At 41.9% G+C, this 20,054-nt stretch overlaps 1 protein-coding gene across 1 annotated transcript in view; it reads left to right on the top strand.

Moving 5' to 3' along the window:
* Nucleotides 1-6,355: 6,355 nt before the first annotated feature.
* The window catches only part of LOC148363278 (uncharacterized), a 48,706-nt gene continuing 35,007 nt past the window's right edge, over nt 6,356-20,054 (top strand). Inside the window, exon 1 of the mRNA XM_088340898.1 lies at nt 6,356-6,557. The gene's annotated coding sequence lies outside the window, so the exon portion shown is untranslated. The remainder of the gene's footprint in view (nt 6,558-20,054) is intronic.

The following is a 20,054-nucleotide window of genomic DNA, read 5'->3' as shown; positions in this document are numbered from 1 at the left end:
CAACAGCGTTACCCAGAGGGGGTTTGGGGTTTTTAAGGGTTATTGTTCTATCTTCGTTATTCATTATCCATTATCCGTTATCAGTCAGTTCATAATACGCTACAAAGCCTAGGAGCCGGGACACATACTCTCAGCCAAAAGGCCAAGCTAAGGTCCAGCACCGGTATTGTCAGAGGAGAGGGCATTTATGGATGACGTTGTGATTTTGCACGAATGTAGGCCTTTTTGATCTCGACCATGTACAATTAGGGGTGGGTCGTTTGCGAAAAAAGGCTTTATGAGCCCGCTCTTTCTCTGTGTTCTTCTCTCCTTTTCTTTTCGGTCTATTTGTCTCTCTCTTTCTCTCTCTCTCTTTCTCTCGCTGTATCTTTATCAGTCTCTCTTTTTCTGGGTCTCTCTTTCCTCCCCTCTCTTTCTCTCTCTCAGGCGCTCGTGACTGGTCAATATTAGTGGCGTCATCTCTGCGTTATTAGGTTGTTGCTTGGAATAAACAATTCTATATTTTTTAAATAGGTAAAAGTTGATTGTGTATAGAAACAATAAATGCTATTATAGTAGAGTAGCATAATAATCAAAATTGTTTTAACTAGGACAAAAAAGTACGATCACAAAACACCGATTTTGGTTAACCTGCATTGGCTCCCAGTTAGCCATAGATGTGACTTCAAGGTTCTCTTAGTATTGTACAAAATCATACATGGACTTGCTCCCTCTTATCTTTCAGATCTGATTTGCCCCTATGTCCCGGTCCGAAGCCTACGATCCGAGAGTGCCGGTCTTCTGGTGATCCCAAGAGCAAAGAAGTGTTCTGCTGGTTCGAGAGCGTTCTCCATCCGGGCACAGGTGCTGTGGAATGCTCTTCCCCCTGAGATCCGATCTGCAACCTCAGTGGAAATGTTTAAATCTAAACTTAAAACTCACTTCTACTCCATAGCATATGAATAACCTACTCTTCTCGTCGGCTGAAAAATAGTCTGTGTAATATAGTGTAATAATCTATGAAGCCTTTTGAGACTCTTCGTGATTTAGGGCTATACAAATAAAGATGACTTGACTTGACGTTGATGTATTTATTGTTGAAATAAAATTAAAACCTGCAAAACAAAACACACACAAAAACAAAATAAGCCAAACATTTGATTAGTAATATTTGTGTAGTATATTTCATTTAAAATATTTGCACTCAGATTTGTGTTTGTTTGTGACATAAAAAATACAATAACACACATAATACAAATACATATTTTCTCATCTTTCATCTCATTTGCTGCACCGCTTATCCTCAGTAGGGTCACGGGGGTGCTGGAGCCCATCCCAGCAATCATCAGACAGTGGGCAGGGGACACCCTGAACTGGTTGCCAGCCAATCGCAGGGCACACAGGGACAGACAATTCGCTCGCGCATTCACACCTAGGAACAATTTGGACCAGCCAATTAACCTGACATGCATGTCTTTGGAATGTGGGGGGAAACCGGAGTGCTCGGAAGAAACCCACGCAAGCACGGGGAGAACATACAAACTCCGCACAGGAAGTCCGGTAGCTGGATTTGAACCCACACAGGAGGTTCCCAAGACCTTAGAACTGTGCCGCACACGCTCTAACCACTGCGCCGCCGTGCTAATACATATTTTATTGTTTGAAAATATTGGTGAAAAAAGCAATGCCCGCTCGTTCCAAATTTGGTTTGGCCAATTTTTTTGCCGAAGCGTTTTTCAAATTGGGTGTGTTTTTTCAATTGTCATTTTCATTAATTCATTTTCTGAACCGCTTATCCAAGTGTCTTATCCAAGGCAGTGCTTCTTAAGTTTTGTCGTGATTGCCAATCTGGTGCACCTGCGGCGGTTTGATTGGCCCCAACAGCCCGGACAGCTGATTGGTGGACACTCCCTTTTTAAACCCCCGACTTCCTCTCAGTCATCGTCAGATCGTTGCGTGGTCTTGTGTTCCACTCAGTGAGCATTCCCGTCCGACTCCATTCCTGCTAAACCTTTCTCCTGCCTGATCTTTGTTTTTGACCCGTTTCTGGACCTGACTACGCCCGTTCTGCCTGCCCCTGTTACCTGACCCGTTCTGCTTCGTTTCCTGCCTACGACCCCGATTACGAACTCGACATCGCCTCTGATCTCCAGCCCCGGCCAAACGACTTACCATTCCCGCCTGTCTTCGTCCGACACAGAAGTGTCACTCCCGCCTCGCTCGCTCCCGTTTTCCGTCAGTCCTCGGATCAAGCAAGCAAGCAAGCAAGCCTTTCTCTCTTTTCAATAAAAACTGAGAAACGTATGCTATTGAGTCCTGTGTCCGTTCTGGTCTGTGACAAGTTTTTTCGAGCCGAGGCACACTGTTGATATGAAATCTTAAAACATAATCTTTTTTAATCGGTTTTCAACGACATTAAATTATCGTGTTGCCTAAATTGAGGGCACAAATTTGTTTCTTATCCTTTGTGGTCGCCGTGGCTCAGGAAGTAATACAGGTTATTTTGGTGCATGATTATGCTGTACTTTTACTATTTTTTTATAACTTGTTTTTCAAGTTTTACTTTATTGATATTTTTAGGGGAGAACGATACTTAAATTGAGCAGAAATTATCCACCAATGGCACAAACATTCTTTTTACTGCATTCTAACTTTGTTTAGGTTGTTTTGGGGAAAACAATTTAATAGTGTCCACTCATTTTTCCATCTATTTTCTCTTGGGGCTTATGGTTGCAGGGGGTGCTGGAGCCCATCCCAGCTATCCTCGGGCAGTGGGCAGGGGACACCCTGAACTGGTTGCCAGCCAGTTGCAGGACACGCAGGGACAGACAGGTCACTTGCTCAATCACACCTAGGGACAATTTGGACCGGCCAATTAACCTGACATGCATGTTTTTGGAATGTGGGAGGAAACCGGAGTGCCTGGAAGAAACAGACATGGGGAGAAGGCTGGTAGCTGGATTTGATCCCATGACCTCAGAACTGTGCTACAGATGCGCCAACCACTCATTCGCTGTGCCGCCCGCATAATGAAACAGTCATTAAAACAAAACAAAACGAGATAAGCTATTTAATATATTTTCCTGTACTTCCTCTAATGGTAAATGGTCTGCAATAATATATCGCTTTTCAAGTCAATGAAGACCTCCCAAAGCGCTTTACAATGTGCTTCACACTTAACCACTAACACACGCACACTCACACACCAATAGCGGCCATGCAGCCATGCAAGGCGCCGACCTGCTTATTGGGGGCATTAGGGATTCAGTGTCTTGCCCAAGGACACTTCGACATATAACACGGAGGAGCAGGGAATCGAACCTGCGATCTCTTGATCCCAAGACGAGCGCTCTAGTGTACATCCCAGTGTGACCGGAATAGTGGATCCTATGAAAGTAGAGACACCACCTGGCTGTACTTGCAGAAGAAACGAGACTGGAAATGGTACCCCGAGGACTCTAGTGGTTAAGAGATCCAACCAACCAACCAACCAAACAAGTTGGAGAAAAAAAAGCACAACTCTTCAGAATCTTCAATCATGAAAATAGTTACATCAAACCAGGCTCTTTACATGCCTGCTACAAATTTTAAGAACACTAACCCAAACCGACTGAGGACTAGAACACAAGGTACAAAGAATAAATACTCACACATGGATTGAACAGGGACGAAAATCGCCTTGACCATTAATTACAGGTGTTAACTAAACTTGGCATGTTCGCATTGAGCAAGAATGATGATAATATTACAAAATAGCAGAGAAGGCTTTGCTCGTAAGTACTAATTAAATTTCTTGAAGCATAAGTCCTATAACTCTCAGAACTCTTAGTGACATTGCTTCAAACAGACATTACAATGAGCAGATAATTGGTATACAGTATATAAAAACAGCAATCTGCTGGGACTTCCTACTATATGGATACATATTCTAGTTACTCAGCTGATCACTGGAAAAAGAAAACATACTGAACAATGGCATGCTTTTTTAAATTAAAAAATTCTGGACATTTTCCTGTGGCACACTAGACAAGGTCTCGCAACACACTTGTGTGAACTGGCCCGTTGGTCAAAACACACTGCCTGAAGGCAGCGGTCAGCAACCACTGGACTGCAAACCGGTAACAGACTGCGGGTCATTTGGTACTGGGCCTGGCCGCAGATAAAGAAATAAGATTTGCCTTATATGATGTTTATAGAGTGCATATACAACGCACATTTTTTTTTACCTACAAAAGAACTCAAAGTTTGGGTGAGTGTTAAACACAAGGTTTTATAGTAGTATATTACCCTGTTTGAGCAAATATTGATCATTTGAATATGATCAATGACCATATTTGCCCAACATTAGATGCAACAGGAATCAAACCTGCGTTTCAGCATTGAGGATGCCGTACCCAGATGCTAGTCCACTAACTTCGTCAAAGTTGTAGAAAAGGTATTTGATTTTATCTGATCACCACATTATTTTTACGGTACCATGTTGTTGAATAGGTGGGGCCATGATTAAAATCATATACTGTATTGACAACATAAACTACTGTATCAACAAAATCCCAACATAAATTTACAATGTATTTATTTATTTTCCTTAAAATGTTTGTCTCAGGTACCATAAGTATGGTTATGGTTTGCATTTAAATAGCGCTTTTCAAGTCACTGAAGACCTCTCAAAGCGCTTTACAATGTCCTTCACGCTTACCCATTCACACACACATACACAAAAAAAAATACTATGGAAATACTACAAAAACACAACTGCAGAAATTGGTCGAATATTACCAGAACATTACCAGATATTGCCAGAAGATGGCATCAGAAAGTTGAATATTATGAAGTAACGGACACCACCTTTAAAGCATTATTGTGTAATATTTGACCACTAGATGGCCCTTTATTGTTTGATGTGGAGTAAAACCAATGCCAAAAGAACAGTATAGCAGAAAGATGCTAGACAAGCATGGCAGCGACTGTAAGTAAGGATTCCACTATGTAAAAGATGTACACTTCTCTTGAATTATTATTTATTATAAAAATTAACATTGGTATGATAGTTTATATATTTTTGCCTAATATTCAAATCAACGTTTTTGTTTTCTTTTACTAAATGAAAGTTTTTTTTGTACACCTAAGAGGTACTAAATATCACACACTGTCTCTTTTATCATGAGATCAAATCTAATGCATATACCTATGTCATCTACATCCCTAGTTGTGCAGTGATAATACAGTGGATTTAAGCGTATGTGCGGGGTTTGCATGTTACCCCGTGCCTGTGTAGATTCCTTTCGGGCACTCCGGTTTCCTCCCACATTACAAAAACATGCATCGCAGGTTAACTGTTGATTCCAAATTGTCCCTAGGTGTGAATGAGCGTATGAATGGTTATTTATCGCTGTGTGCCCTGCAACTGTCTGGTAATCAGTTCAGGGTGTCCCCTGCCCACTACCCAAAGATGTCGCGCTCCAGCACTCCTGCGATCCGAGTGAGGATCAGTAGTATGGATAATGGATTCTCCTTCTTCTCATTATTATTATTATTATTGGGTGGCTGAGTGGTTAGCGCATCCACGACACAGTTCTCAGGTCAAGGATTCACCAGCCTTCATTTGCGGCGTTTGCATGTTCTCCCCGTACTTGCGTGGGTTTCCACCGGGCACTCTGGTTTCCTCCCATGTTCCGAAAAACATACATGTCAGGTTGATTAGCTGGTCCAAATTGTCCCTAGGTGTGAATGAGCGAGTGAGTTTTCTGTCTTTGCGTGCCCTGTGACTGTCTGGCAACAAGTTTAGGGTGTCCCCTACCCACCGCCCAGACATAGCTGGGATGGGCTCCAGCACCTCTGCGACCCTATTGAGGATAAGCGGTGCAGATAATGGATGGATGTTGTATTTATTGATGTTATTATTATTATTATCATAATTATTGTCACTACTAATGTTTTTGTTGGGCCGGGCTGCAAGAATATTGTCAGACACTAAACCATTCCGGGGTACAAAAAAGGTTGGGGACCACTGCCCCAAGGAGTTACTAAACTTGAAAATCATAGCCATTCTTGTGAACGCATTCCCTTTTGCAATTACAGTTGTATATAATTTTTGACAATAGAGGGAGCCATACGTTTAATTTAGCGTGTTAATGCGAGTTTAATTTTTCACGGAACTTGGGGAAACTACTCATTAGCGATAAAAAGCCCTTGACTGTTTCCTACAAATTAACAAGAAAATATAAGAAGAATAAATCAATGTGTGTATTTTGTTTTTGCAGTTTCAATCCATTGCTGATGTCCGGACGGAAACGAACAAGAACGTTGGAGACGAGCGCGTTCCCGCTCGAGTTGAGCGTTCGCGGGCGCGCGCTACTGTCATCGTGAAGCTGCAGCGTGCCTCCCAGCTCGTGGCGAGTACGGATAACTTGACCGAGTCTGACTGGAAGTGTTCAGCCATTTATCTTTTTTTTTATATCCTCCTTAGTCAACATAACGTGACTTGAGTGTCCCCGCTGGACGGCGAATGAGAGAATGAGAATTGGGGATTTTGTTTCCACTCGTTGGTACCGCTCAGACGAGAAGTCCCTCTCAAGGTAAGCAATGGCACCGGAAGTGAGTTTTAACTGTCTATTCAATAATTTCACATTACGAATACCTGACAGCAGGACTACTGACTTCGATGTTTGTGTGGCCGTTTAACTGCCGTGGATGTGCTGAAGCAGTCGGCGTTTTCTATGTTAATATAACGAATACATTTCGGGTGCCTAACGCGTGTCACTTACTGTAAAAGATCCGATAAACTCTTGCAAAAGGAAGTAGAGTAAGTTTAATATATTGGAAAAAAAAACATCTAAATTAAACACCAAGATTTAAGTTTTTTTGATTTGTTCTTTTTCCCCGTGAGACAGTGCAAAGCCATACTTTCCCACGAGTTCAATTGCATGAAAACGCATCAACTGTATGAAAACGCGGGTTGTCAATCTTGTATCCAGGGTAGATTTTAGGTTCAAAACGTTTGGGGTGTTAAGCTCTCAGAGTGCCTAGCTGCTTAGTATAAATTTTTCATTTTACTTAAAAGGACAGTGTGTAATATTCAGCGTTTCCCAGTGGTACAAAAATCATCATTCATTAAAAAAAACATTGATTGAAGACTTGGAAATAATACCTAACTTTAACCATCACACTACTGTAAGTTTTTATAATAAAATTCATGGGTATAGAATTTTTTATTTTTCATAATCCCTACCTAGCCTACCATGTTAGTCTGTCAACTTTCTGTGCTCTGTGGCACTGGTTTTTGATCAAATTAGACAATACAGCGCCATCTAGTGATCAAACATTACACACTGGGGCTTTAAAGTGATTTAGGATCATTCAACATTGTTCAGGAGTGTCGCTTCCCATTTGTGGACATCACATTAAACATTTAGTTTAACAGAAACAATATTAATACTACTCCATGCAGCTAAAATGAAGACCAATATCTGTTGATGATGATAAAGTCACAGTATTTGGTAGTGAAATAGTTGTTCAACATAACCACTTTATAACATACTCTTTCCGTAATACACTGGACCCTCCACATAACTAGCCCAGCAAAAGAGGAGCGGGAAGGGGGGGAGAGGAGCATTTCCGTTGCTGCGTTGTTCACATTTTTGTTTTGTTTTACTTTTTATCTTATTTTTTTATCTTGCATTTCTCATCATATTTAAGGCTATCCTGTTTATTTTACAAAGGTGGTTAGTAGATAGGTGCTTGAGCACCCCAAAAATGGGCTGCTTACGCCCATGTTTGTATCGCCTTTAAAATATTTTTTCAAGCATTTAATAATAATAAAAGCAATAACACACACATGTGTATATATATATATATATATATATATATATATATATATATATATATATATATATAGTTAACACACCCAGAGTTAACATATTAATTTAGTTATTTAAATAAGTAAGATTCGACCTGTGTTCTCAAACACAAGCTTTATTATTACCAAGAAGATGAGAATAAAGTATCATAAATATCAGTATCAATTCATAACTTTTTAAATAGTAAATGGTTTATAGATAATCCATCAACATGTGATGATAATGTGGTCAATTGATGAGGAGAAAATACATCTTGAACAGGAATCAAATGAACTAATCCCTTCAAAGCAGTGTAGTATTTCCGATGCTGGGTTGTTTTACTTTTAAAAATTTTGGATCCAGCATTTTTTTCACATTTTGTCCTATCCTTTCCTTTGTCAAGAAAAAGAGAGTTTTAAAAACGCTATAATTTTTGGGGGTGCTTTGGTTGAATTTGGCAGTGCTTGAGCACCCGTAAAGTTGGACTGGTTACACTCGTGCAGGTACATCTGGAACCAGTACGGCATAGATCTACCCAAAACCCGGTTGGCCATACCAAAGAAGGTCACTGAGAACAACAGAGCCAAAATCCTTTGCGACTTCGGATTTCAGACTGACAAGCAGCTCCTGGAGAACCAACCGGACATTGTAGTAGTGGACAAGAAACAAAAGAGGGTGATAATAATAAAAGTAGTAATTCCAGCTAACGCCAACATCAAGAGGAAGAAAACACGAGAAACTGGAAAAGAGTTGTAAGAGCAGCTGAAACAGAGGTGGTTGGTCAAGGCCAATGTGATCCCTTTGGTAGTGGGGGCACTTGGGGCAGTAACTCCAAAAATGGAAGAGTTGCTTCAACAGATCAGAAGCCCTGGATGACTGCTGAGATACGCAAACAACTAAAAGTACGGAACCTTGTCTTTAAATCTGGTGACAAGGAGGCGCTGAGATTAGCGAGGGCTAACCTGAACCGTGCTATCAGACTAGCAAAGCGAACGCACAGTCAAAAAATCCAGGAACGTTTCCTCAATACAACCAACACCAGGGATATGTGGAAAGGCATTCAGGCCATTACCAAATACAAGCCAACCACCGCCCCAGTGCAGGACACTAGCATGGACTTTCTGAATGACCTCAACAAATTCTTTGGAAGGTTCGAGGCACAAAACGGCACCCCTGCAGCGAAAGCGGTTCCAAATCAGGACGAAAGAGCACTCCACCTGGACTCAACCGACGTGAGAAAGACCCTGAGAGGGGTCAACACAAGGAAGGCTCCAGGCCCGGACAACATTCCGGGGCGGGTACCGTATTTTCCGCACTATAAGGCGCACCGGGTTATAGGGCGCACCCCGAAAAAATAGTTTTTGGTCCTATTTTTGACATACATAAGACGCACCGGATTATAAGGCGCTACAATGGGAACGTGGACAAAACAGTCAGATAGTTCAGTCCAACTTATTACCCCCTTAACATTCCCAAAGCTTGCAAAGACGCAAATACGTGTCGAGAACACGTGCGGATGCGGTGTCCGTACGATGTCACTCAAATGCATCGTTCCATCATTCGGAAGGTTAAAGTCTTGGGATTCAATAAATGATAACAATTCCTTCGTATCTATTTTCTTTTTCGCTCGCAACTTTACTGTGCATATGACAATAAACACTTGGAATTGAGTTGAATTTAAAAATAGACACTCCATTATCTGCACCGCTTATCACAGAAACATCGAGTTCAGTCTGAAACAAGATACAGGGATAATATAGAAAGCCGGAGTAGCTCACCGAAGTCGTTGTGTTCATAATAATGTGCAGGCAATGTCCTCTTATATCCGTGAGGGTAGTAAATCCAGGAGAATACAATATTTACAAATACAGAATAGAAAAAAATGCTTTCTCTATGCCGTCAGCCACATGCTATACGCATACGTATTTTCAGCCAATTGCAGGCTTTGTTTTGCTGTTTAAGCCAATGGCAGCCTGTAAATTATAAAAAGGATCCGCCTCTTGACCTCCGAATAACTTTAGCCAATAGTGATCGTTTCAACTGATGATTGACACGTCTTTTTCGGCCAATTGCAGGCTTTGATTGCCGTTTGAGCCAATGGCAGTCTGTAAATGATAAAAAGGATCCGCCTCTTGACCTCCGAATAACTTTAGCCAATAGTGATCGTTTCAACTGATGATTGACACGTCTTTTTCGGCCAATTGCAGGCTTTGATTGCTGTTTGAGCCAATGGCAGTCTGTAAATGATAAAAAGGATCCGCCTCTTGACCTCCGAATAACTTTAGCCAATAGTGATCGTTTCAACTGATGATTGACAGGTCTTTTTCGGCCAATTGCAGGCTTTGATTGCCGTTTGAGCCAATGGCAGTCTGTAAATGATAAAAAGGATCCGCCTCTTGACCTCCGAATAACTTTAGCCAATAGTGATCGATTCAAATGATGATTGACACGTCTTTTTCGGCCAATTGCAGGCTTTGTTTGCCGTTTGAGCCAATGGCAGTCTGTAAATGATAAAAAGGATCCGCCTCTTGACCTCCGAATAACTTTAGCCAATAAAGATCAATTCAAATGATGATTGACACATTGGTTAGCCAATGAAACGCCGGTAAATAAATCCCAGCATCCACCGCGTACTACTTGGCGTTCGGGGGAAAATCTAGTCGGCGGCTGCAAGTTAGTTGGAAAACTTAATGTTGATCCATAAATAAGGCGCACTGTATTATAAGGCGCATGGTCAGCTTTTGAAAAAAATAAAGGCTTTTAGGTGCGCCTTATAGTGCGGAAAATACGGTACTTAGGGAGTGCGCCGATCAGCTGGCTTGTGTACTAACAGACATTTTCAACACCTCGCTAGACCAAGCCAAAGTACCATCATGCTTCAAAATTGCCAACATCATCCCTGTGGCAAAGAAACCCCAGATCTTATCATTCAACGATTACCGGCCCGTTGCACTGACTCCTATCATAATGAAGTGCTTTGAGAGACTGGTTAAAGAGCACATCACCTCCAGTCTCCCCTCCTCATTCGACCCCTTTCAGTTTGCCTACCGGACAAACCGCTCCACCAGGGATGCCATCTCCTCTGCGCTTCACCTGAGCCTGACACACCTAGAGGAAAAGAACACCCATGTGCGGATGCTGTTCCTGGACTTCAGTTCAGCATTCAACACCATCATCCCACAACATCTGGTAGACAAAATGAGACTCCTGGAACTGGCTGCTGGACTTCCTCAGTGACAGACCCCAATCAGTGCGGATAGGTCAGAACATCTCAGATGTCATCTACCTCAGCACGGGCTCCCCCCAACGCTGTGTCCTGAGCCCCTTGCTGTTCACCTTGATGACACACGACTGCGCCCCTAGGTCCGCCACAAACCACATCGTGAAGTATGCTGACGACACAACAGTGGTGGGCCTCATCAGGGACGACAACGACCTGGCCTACAGAGAGGAGGTGGAGCAGTTGGTGGCCTGGTGCAGGGACAACAGCCTGGTCCTGAATGTTGACAAAACTAAAGAGATCATTGTCGACTTTAGGAAAAACCAGCCCAACCATGCCCCACTTTGCATCAACAAGAAGGCTGTGGAGGTTGTCAGCAGTATCAAGTTCCTAGGGGTGCACATTACAAACAAACTCACCTGGTCCGTGAACACTGCATCACTGGTTAAGAGGGCACAGCAGCGCCTGTACTTCCTGCGGAGGATGAGGAGAGCCCACCTGCCCCCACCCTCCCTCATCACATTCTACAGGGGCACCATAGAGAGTATCCTGACCAGCTGTATCTCTGTGTGGTGTGGAGGCTGCAGCGCTACCGACTGGGGGAGTGTGAGGAGGGTAACGAGGACAGCAGAGAAAATAATCGGGACTACACTTCCCTCCATTCAGGACATTGGCCAGAAGCGCTGCCTATCCCATGCTAAGAACATTATCGGGGACCCCTCTCACCCCATCATGGACTGTTCACTCTGCTAGCCTCTGGGAAGAGGTACTGCAGTGTGCGGTGCAGGACCACCAGGTTCCGCAGTAGTCTAGTCCCCCTGGCCATTAGACTGTTAAATGGTCAATCTAACATATAGTTAACCTAAATCTAAACGGCTGCTAATCTGACTTTTTGCACTACTGGCAGTTCTTTATAGCTTGCCACTCCTTGCACATTTGCTCTCTGCACTATTGTACTTACAGCGTTATTGTTACATTGTTAATGTTACTGTTTACCTGACTTGTTAACCTGAATGCCCATTTTGCACATCTGGTTAGCTACTCCTCTTGCACTATCTGCACTATGGTAAAATACTATACGTAGCCATAATACAATACAACTTTTACTTATATCTGTACATTCGAGAAAACTGTGCGGGTCAGATGTATCGACATTTCGTTCTGTATACACGTGTACTAGAATGACAATAAAGTAGATCTGAATCTGAATCTGAAGATCCCAGGAATAAAATCTGAAGCCTTAGTCCAGAAGAGCAAAGTCCTAGGAACGGCTAAGTTACTGGACAGAACCCTCAAACTCCCAGGCTTCTGGCAGAGGACCCAAGTCTGACACAGATACCACCCCACCATAGGGGCGATTTTATTTATATATATACTTATATATATATATACAGTGCATCCGGAAAGTATTCACAGCGCTTCACTTTTTCCACATTTTGTTATGTTACAGCCTCATTCCAAATTGTATTAATTAAATCTCTTATCTCAAAAGTCTACACAAAATACTCCATTATGACAATGTGAAAACGTTTTTTTTTTTTTCCTTTTTTAAAATTTATTAAAAATAGGAAACTAAGAAATCACATTTACATAAGTATTTACAGCCTTTACTATGAAGCTCAAAATTGAGCTCAGGTGCATCTTTTTTTCCACTGATCATCCTTGAGACCTTTCTACAGCTTAATTGGAGTCCACCTGCAGTAAATTCAGTTGATTGGACATGATTTGGAAAGGCACACACCTGTCTATATAAGGTCCCACAGTTGAGTGTGCATGTCAGAGCACAAACACCAAGCATGAAGTCAAAAGAACTGTCTGTCGACCTGCTAGACAGGATTGTCTTGAGGCACAAATCTGGGGAAGGATACAGAAAAATTTCTGCTGCTTTGAAGGTCCCAATGAGCACAGTGGCCTCCATTATTCGTAAATGGAAGACATTTGGAACCACCAGAACTCTTCCTAGAGCTGGCCGGCCTTCTAAACTGAGCGATCGGGGAAGAAGGGCCTTAGTCAGGGAGGTGATCAAGAACCCGATGGTCACTCTGTCAGACTTCCAGCGTTCCTCTGTGGAGAGAGGAGAGCCTTCCAGAAGGACAACCATCTCTGCAGCAATCCACGAATCAGGCCTGTATGGTAGAGTGGCCAGACGAAAGCCACTCCTTAGTAAAATGAACATGGAAGCCCGTCTGGAATTTGCCAAAAAGCACAGGAATGACTCTCAGACCATGAGAAACAAAATTCTCTGATGAGACAAAGATTGAACTCTTTGGTGTGAATGCCAGGCGCCATGTTTGGAGGAAACCAGGCACCGCTCATCACCAGGCCAATACCATCCCTACACTGAAGCATGGTGGTGGCAGCATCATGCTGTGGGGATGTTTTTCAGCAGCAGGAACTGGCAGACTAGTCAGGATAGAAGGAAAAATGAATGCAGCAATATATAGAGATATCCTGGATGAAAACCTGCTCCACTGCGCTCTTGACCTCAGGCTGGGGCAAAGGTTCATTTTTCAGCAGGACAACAACCCAAAGCACACAGCCAAGATCTCAAAAGATTGGCTTCAGAACCACTCCGTGAATGTCCTGGAGTGGCCCAGCCAGAGTCCAGACTTGAATCCGAACGAACATCTCTGGAGAGATCTGAAAATGGCTGTGCACAAATGTCTCCCATCCAACCCGATTGAGCTTGAGACTTATTGCAAAGAAGAATGGGCAAAACTGCCTAAGGATAGGTGAGCTAAACTTGTGGGATCATATTCAATAAGACTTGAGGCTGTATTTGTTGCCAAAGGTGGATCAACAGAGTACTAAGCAAAGGCTGTGAATACTTATGTAAATGTGATTTCTTAATTTTCTATTTTTAATAAATTAAAAAAAAGTTAAAAAAAAACTTTTTCACATTGTCATAATGGAGTATTTTGTGTAGATTTTTGAGATAAGAGATTAAATTAACACAATTTGGAATGAGGCTGTAACATAACAAAATGTGGAAAAAGTGAAGCGCTGTGAATACTTTCCGCATGCACTGTATATATAATTATACACGTGTGTGTGTGTATATATACATGTATACCTTGAAAGAAACATCTCCTGGATGCAACAGGGACGCATCGTCAGTGATGTATCCTGAGTTCATTGAGTGTTTCGGGTCTCGCAACATCAGACACTCTCGCCCAGGTGACCCAGCTGAGGTTGATCAGTCCTCAACTTGCGTCCCAGTAGCAGTCCACGGATCTGCCCTTTTGAGCCAAAGCCACCTGGTGGCTTTTTCTGCAGCTTCACTAGCGGATTTAATGGCTTTCTTCTTGGCTGCCCCTGTCACACCCAACCGTCCTAGGACTTTGCAGTAGGATCGTCCAGCAAAACCCCTACAGCCGACCTCTGTTGGCTCAAAGAAAACTTTCTAGCCCCTGCACTCGTCCACCAGCTCCTGGTACTTTGCGCGTTTCCTTTCATTGGCTTCCTCAATGCGCTCTTTCCACGGGACTGTGAGCTCCAGCACGATCAAGTGTTTCGTAGTCTCGGAGGTAATTATCATGTCTGGTCGGAGCGATGTTGCTGATATATGCTGGGGGAACCTTAGTTGTTTCCCAAGGTCGACATGCAACTGCCAATCAGAGGCAATGTGGAGGAGTCCGGATGTTGTTTTTGCACAAGCCCTGGGTTTCTCCCCTGCCTTGATGAAATTGACTGCCTTGCTTGTGGCTTGATGGTGTTTGCCCCTGTTGACTGCCTGGGCAATGCACTCAGCAACTGCTTTCAGAACCTGGTCATGGCGCCAGCGATAGCGACCATCAGCCAGGGCCTTTGGGCAGCTGCTGAGGACGTGTTCCAAGGAGCCTGTTCCAGAGCAAAGGGGGCAGGAGGGTGTTTCGCTCTTTCCCCACACATGAAGGTTCGCTGGGCTTGGTAGGACATCGTAAACTGCCTGCACAAGGAACCGGACACGTTGGAAGTCTGCTTGCATGATGTTCGACCAGGTGTGTGTGTATAATATATGTGTATGTGTGTGTGTGTGTGTGTGTGTGTGTATCATCTTCATTCATGCAATGGTTGCGTTGCGTTGCGTCGTCTGCTGCAAGCCACGTGAACTCTTCTTTCCATGGACGTTTACCTTTGTAGCGTCATAAATTTTGTTAGCTTCTTTTGAATCTTTCTTCTGGGGCTGAGGTTTTGGCTTGATTCCTAACCACATCTCCATTTTTCTTGTGTTCTCTGTGCATCTACTCTGCAAAATGATACGCAAATGAGCGACCTTAGAACACTCGGGAAAGTCCAAAAGCACGAAGTTATTCGATGCAGGCTTCTGATTGGCTGCCTAGTATGCAAATTGTCAAACAAACTGAAATAACGAAATTTCCAAGCCGAACAAAGATTTCGAAATCGGAAGAAAGCAAATGTTTGATTTGAATTTTTGTTTTCCTTCTTGAAAATGTTGTCGGTCACGCGGGCGGAGACATTTTGTAAGTTGTACGCCCGACGTAAAATTTGCACGCCCCGGGCGTCCGGGCAGACGTTGTTTCAGACGCTGCAATTAACTTGAAACGCAAGGTTTTGGAATGAGGGAGGAAACTGGAGTGCCCGGAGGAAACCCACGCAAGCACGGGAGAACATGCAAACTCCACACAGGAAGGTTCGATCTCATGACCTCAGAATATTTGACCACTAAATGTTACTGCACTGTAGTGCGACCATAAACAAGTGTTACAAAGCACAAGGAATATGACAAACTACCGATACCCAAAGTGACCAAACCACATACATTCTCTTCTCGGTTTTTTTTTTGTCCAGTCTTTAACAGCGTTTTTGGGTTTTAGGGGTAACCTTAGCAGCAAGATTTCACATTCATGTTAGCTCCCTCTAGGTAAGCCTCATGTTATGTTAAATAATACAAATCCCTTGACCTACGAGTGCTGAAAAAAGCATATTCACATGATATGTCAGCATTGGCATACTTTTGCTTGTTATTTATATCAATAGATATATGTCTTAATAAACATGTTTTTTCCCTTTGGAGGCACTAGAAATACACAATGTCCCTTTAAAACCAGGTCAAACAAGCTCAGAAACTGTTTTTCCCAAAGCAATCACCACCCTAAACAAGCGCACAAAACTATGAAAGCTATATATCTTGCCTATGTACAGAAAAATGGGTATTAATGTATTTTTTATCGACTTATTTTGGAATGTTTCTGCTAAATGTTTTTGCACTATTTTCATTGCACTATTGTTCCGATGCACTTAATACATAGGCCAGTCTTCAAGCCCTACCTTGTAAATATTTTCGCCTATTATTCTCGACATTCTTTACTAATTTATTTTTCATTTAAGTATTCAGTACGTGTTTATCGTGTAGTGCCACACGTAATCTCATTGCTAACAATGCTCACTCAATTGTTATCAAATGACAAAAAAAGAAAATTCTATTTCAAATTTTAATCCTAATTCACGGTTATTTTGGGTATATAGATAATACAATTAACATTCACTTCTGAATACAGCATTCCATTTATATACAGCAATTTATTAACCTCATGACATCATGTAAAATTGATATTTTTTTTTGTCCATTTTAAATTTACAAGCATATCTTTATGATATTCATGGTATCGTAGCATTGAAGTACAGTAATCCCTCGGTTATCGCGGTTAATGGGGACCAAAACCACCCGCAAAAAGTGAATATCCGCGAAGTAGCGACACCCCTTCAAAAATGCTCTAAAAAAAAAAAAAGATTATTATTATACTAATTATTCTTATTAATTTTTAAAAAAATATTTTTTTTATTATTATAATTTTTTAGACCTGCGAAGCTCTGAACCCGCGAACGTGGAACTGCCAAGTAGCGAGGTCCCAGTGTAGTTCATAAGTAAGACATTTAAAGTACTTGCATACAAATGCTTTTTGTAAATAAATGGTAAAACCAATGGTAATATGTGTGCCGAAAATGATATATATATACCTTTTTTTTTTTAAACTAACCACAAATGATTCAGGGCTAAACCCTTTACAGAAGTAGGCCAATGGCTCTTTTGCTCTGCTATGTCATCCATGGCCAGACATCTTTAGAACCAAACTGGGCCTTTAACTGGTTCATATAGGGGGAGGGGGAAATTCACAGACAATTTGAATGGGAAATCTCTTGCAGGACAGTGCTCATCCTGCAGCCCACGCCAGATGTCATTTGCTTATTTGGTGTGTTTTGTTTTTGTCTGGATTGTGATGTAGCCAGATGTGCGTGTTGCTTTTTGTAGGTCTGCACTGTCAAATTGCAAGATGCTTTCGGAATTAATTAAGGCGATGGTGTTTACATTTGTGAATAATTATTTGAATGTTAAAACCGTCTTATGAAAAATGAAAATCATAAGACCTTTGAAGCCAAACTTGCTGTACTGTGATTGTAAAGGTGATTATATTTCATGCTTGAGTCTATTTATAAAACACATTAGAACATTTTGAAAATGTAACTCATGGCTATTTTTCATCGTACATTTTCTGCAACAGACTAGATTTTTTTGATTTTTTTTTTTTACTAGTAACATTAAAGATGGAGTGCGTAGTTAGAGGTGTCCTTAAAAATTTATAAATCTTTTTTTTCTCCATGAAGTATGTGTTAACAATGCGCAACTGAGATCAATGAGCCTTTTTTTCCCCTCACCGCTCCGGTCTGCTTCTATCTTATTTTTCATCATCGGTGTTCCGGCCACAGAGCGTATTAGGTTGGAGGCAATGAGGCGGGGGGCATGGGGGCAAGAGGATGATTTCACGTGCGTGCTCTTGTTTTATTTTATTCCAGGATGAAAATAGTGAAAGTAAGAAAAGGACCGTTTCAAATACAGTTCTAATGCGAACCTAAACCCCCAAAAAGAGGAAAAAATAAGTGTTTATTTAATGTCATTCAAACAAGTTGGCAGAGGCTCCAATGCTTCTTTCAGTCCGAAATAGAATAGGGAAAATATGAGATAAAAAAAAACACTAAAACAAAAAGACTAACTTGAGAAAGTGAAGCCGCTGCACTCGCGCACGCCGCCATCTTGCAAAAGAAAAGAAAAGAGCGTCAGCAAGTAGAATCTTTTGAAGTTACGGACACCACCTTTAAAAAAAAAAGGGTTTTGGTCATATTCCCTTGTACATGCTGTTTGAATATTACGGTGCATACATAGTTTAAATAGGAGGCATGATTTAGTCGATGTAAAGGAAGAAGTCATTTTCCTCTACCTTGCTTTGAGGAGTTTTCCATGTGAAATTTACGTACAATGAGTAATTAATCAGTGTTTGACTGTATCAAGTTTCTTGTAATTGCATTGTAATCACAAACTCACAATGCATGTCATCCTGTCATCAGTAACATACAGTGTTATTTGGAGATCCTGTCTTACAGGATCCAAATGTGATCAGTGAACTCCATCAGAAAGCATTCCGACCAATTAAATCGCAAAAAGATGGCGATAATCAGCAAATCTAGGGTATTGATGTGTAGGATCAATATGTGTTTTTAGTCGAACAAACAGCCACAGAATTATTGATTTGAAAAGAGACAATTATCATGTGAAAACAACACTCCATAAAGATAGTTATAACCACTCAATCAGCAGAACAATGAAATCTTATACAATACTCCTGAATACGAATTAACACTGTAAAAAAACAGGAATAAGTTAAGAACAATCAGCCTATTTTTAGCACAACTTTAGCTACATTGTGGCAAGCAAGCTGTTCTGGGTGGTGGGTGTTTTAGGTGTTAGCCACCTGAATTTTCTTGTGATTTCACTCAGGTTCTGTACCGTAAATAAACCATCAATTTACAAATAAATTCAACCATTCATTGTGTTTGTTTAAATGCCCTATTACAGCCAATTACAGTCTATTAAGGTGTTAAAATGATTTTGACCGGGGGCCACATCAGCGTAATGGCTGTTCTTAAAGGACCTTATGAAACTTACAAAGATGATATCTTTACAGACATGACTGTAACAAAAACAACTATAGATCTACAAATAAAAACACAGGTCACTAAATTGCACTATGCCGTACCTGCAGCACTAGATAGATAGATAGATAGATAGATAGATACTTTATTCATCCCCGTAGGGAAATTCACACTTCCAGCAGTCTACCCCGTTGTTTATTAACAGATTAACATGATGCCCGAGGGTGCTTGTAGCGGAGTGGATGACGTCACGCCAGTCCAAAAGTTCGACATTCCTGCGGCAGATGGAAATCTTTTCTTTGTGAGAATCCAGGGATACACCACCTCGTGTTAGCAAGTCCGCCTCCTCTCCGATTCCCCCCGGCTTTCATGTCTCTGTTTAGCGACGTTGAAGCCGGATTTCTCCAGGTGGCTCCGGGTGGCTACACGTTAGCGTCCGGAATGCTAAACGTGAGCCACGTTTCCGCAAAACACAGCAACTGCGCTCCCTGTGCGCTTCGATGTTTTCAAAAAGCACTCGATGATCATATTTGGTCGTGAGTTCGCATTTACCATGATTACGGATGGTACCGAAGACTTATAACGCCGCTAGCCGCTTCGCTAGCTTCGGCTTTTCTTCCACCATGGGCCCCTTCATCACGCCGGCACGAGAATTCCTCAGGGCAAGGAGTTGAAATACACGCATTTCTTGTGCGTTGAAACCCATGTCCATAGGATAGAAGTAATCCATAGTGTAGTTGTCAAAACGGGAAGAAAAAACACCGAAGATAGGAGCAGACAACACTATGCCGGACCTGCAGCACATGGAGCCAGAGAGGGAAAGAAGTGTTTGGAAAACAGCTAAAAAAGGTGGAAAACACGCCAAGCTCCTGAGTGTGGAAGAAGAAGCTAAGAGAAGAGAAACCATCCGGGAAATGCTGAGAGAAAGATTGGAATTGGAGAAAAAAGCCCTGCAAGTAGTGGAGCGTCTCCTGGAGGACAGTGTGTTCGATGACTTTTTACTCGACTGTGCCAAGCTTATCACCACTGCTAATTACAAAGATGCTGTGGAGGAAAGATTCATCACCAAATTGTGCGGTTATCCTTTA

The sequence above is a fragment of the Urocampus carinirostris genome, chromosome 7, assembly GCF_059441175.1.
Source record: "Urocampus carinirostris isolate Australia breed hairy pipefish chromosome 7, RoL_Ucar_1.0, whole genome shotgun sequence".
NCBI classification, from domain to species: Eukaryota; Metazoa; Chordata; class Actinopteri; order Syngnathiformes; family Syngnathidae; genus Urocampus; species Urocampus carinirostris.
Note: the sequence above shows the minus strand (reverse complement) of the source record. Positions and strands in the feature narration are given on the sequence as shown.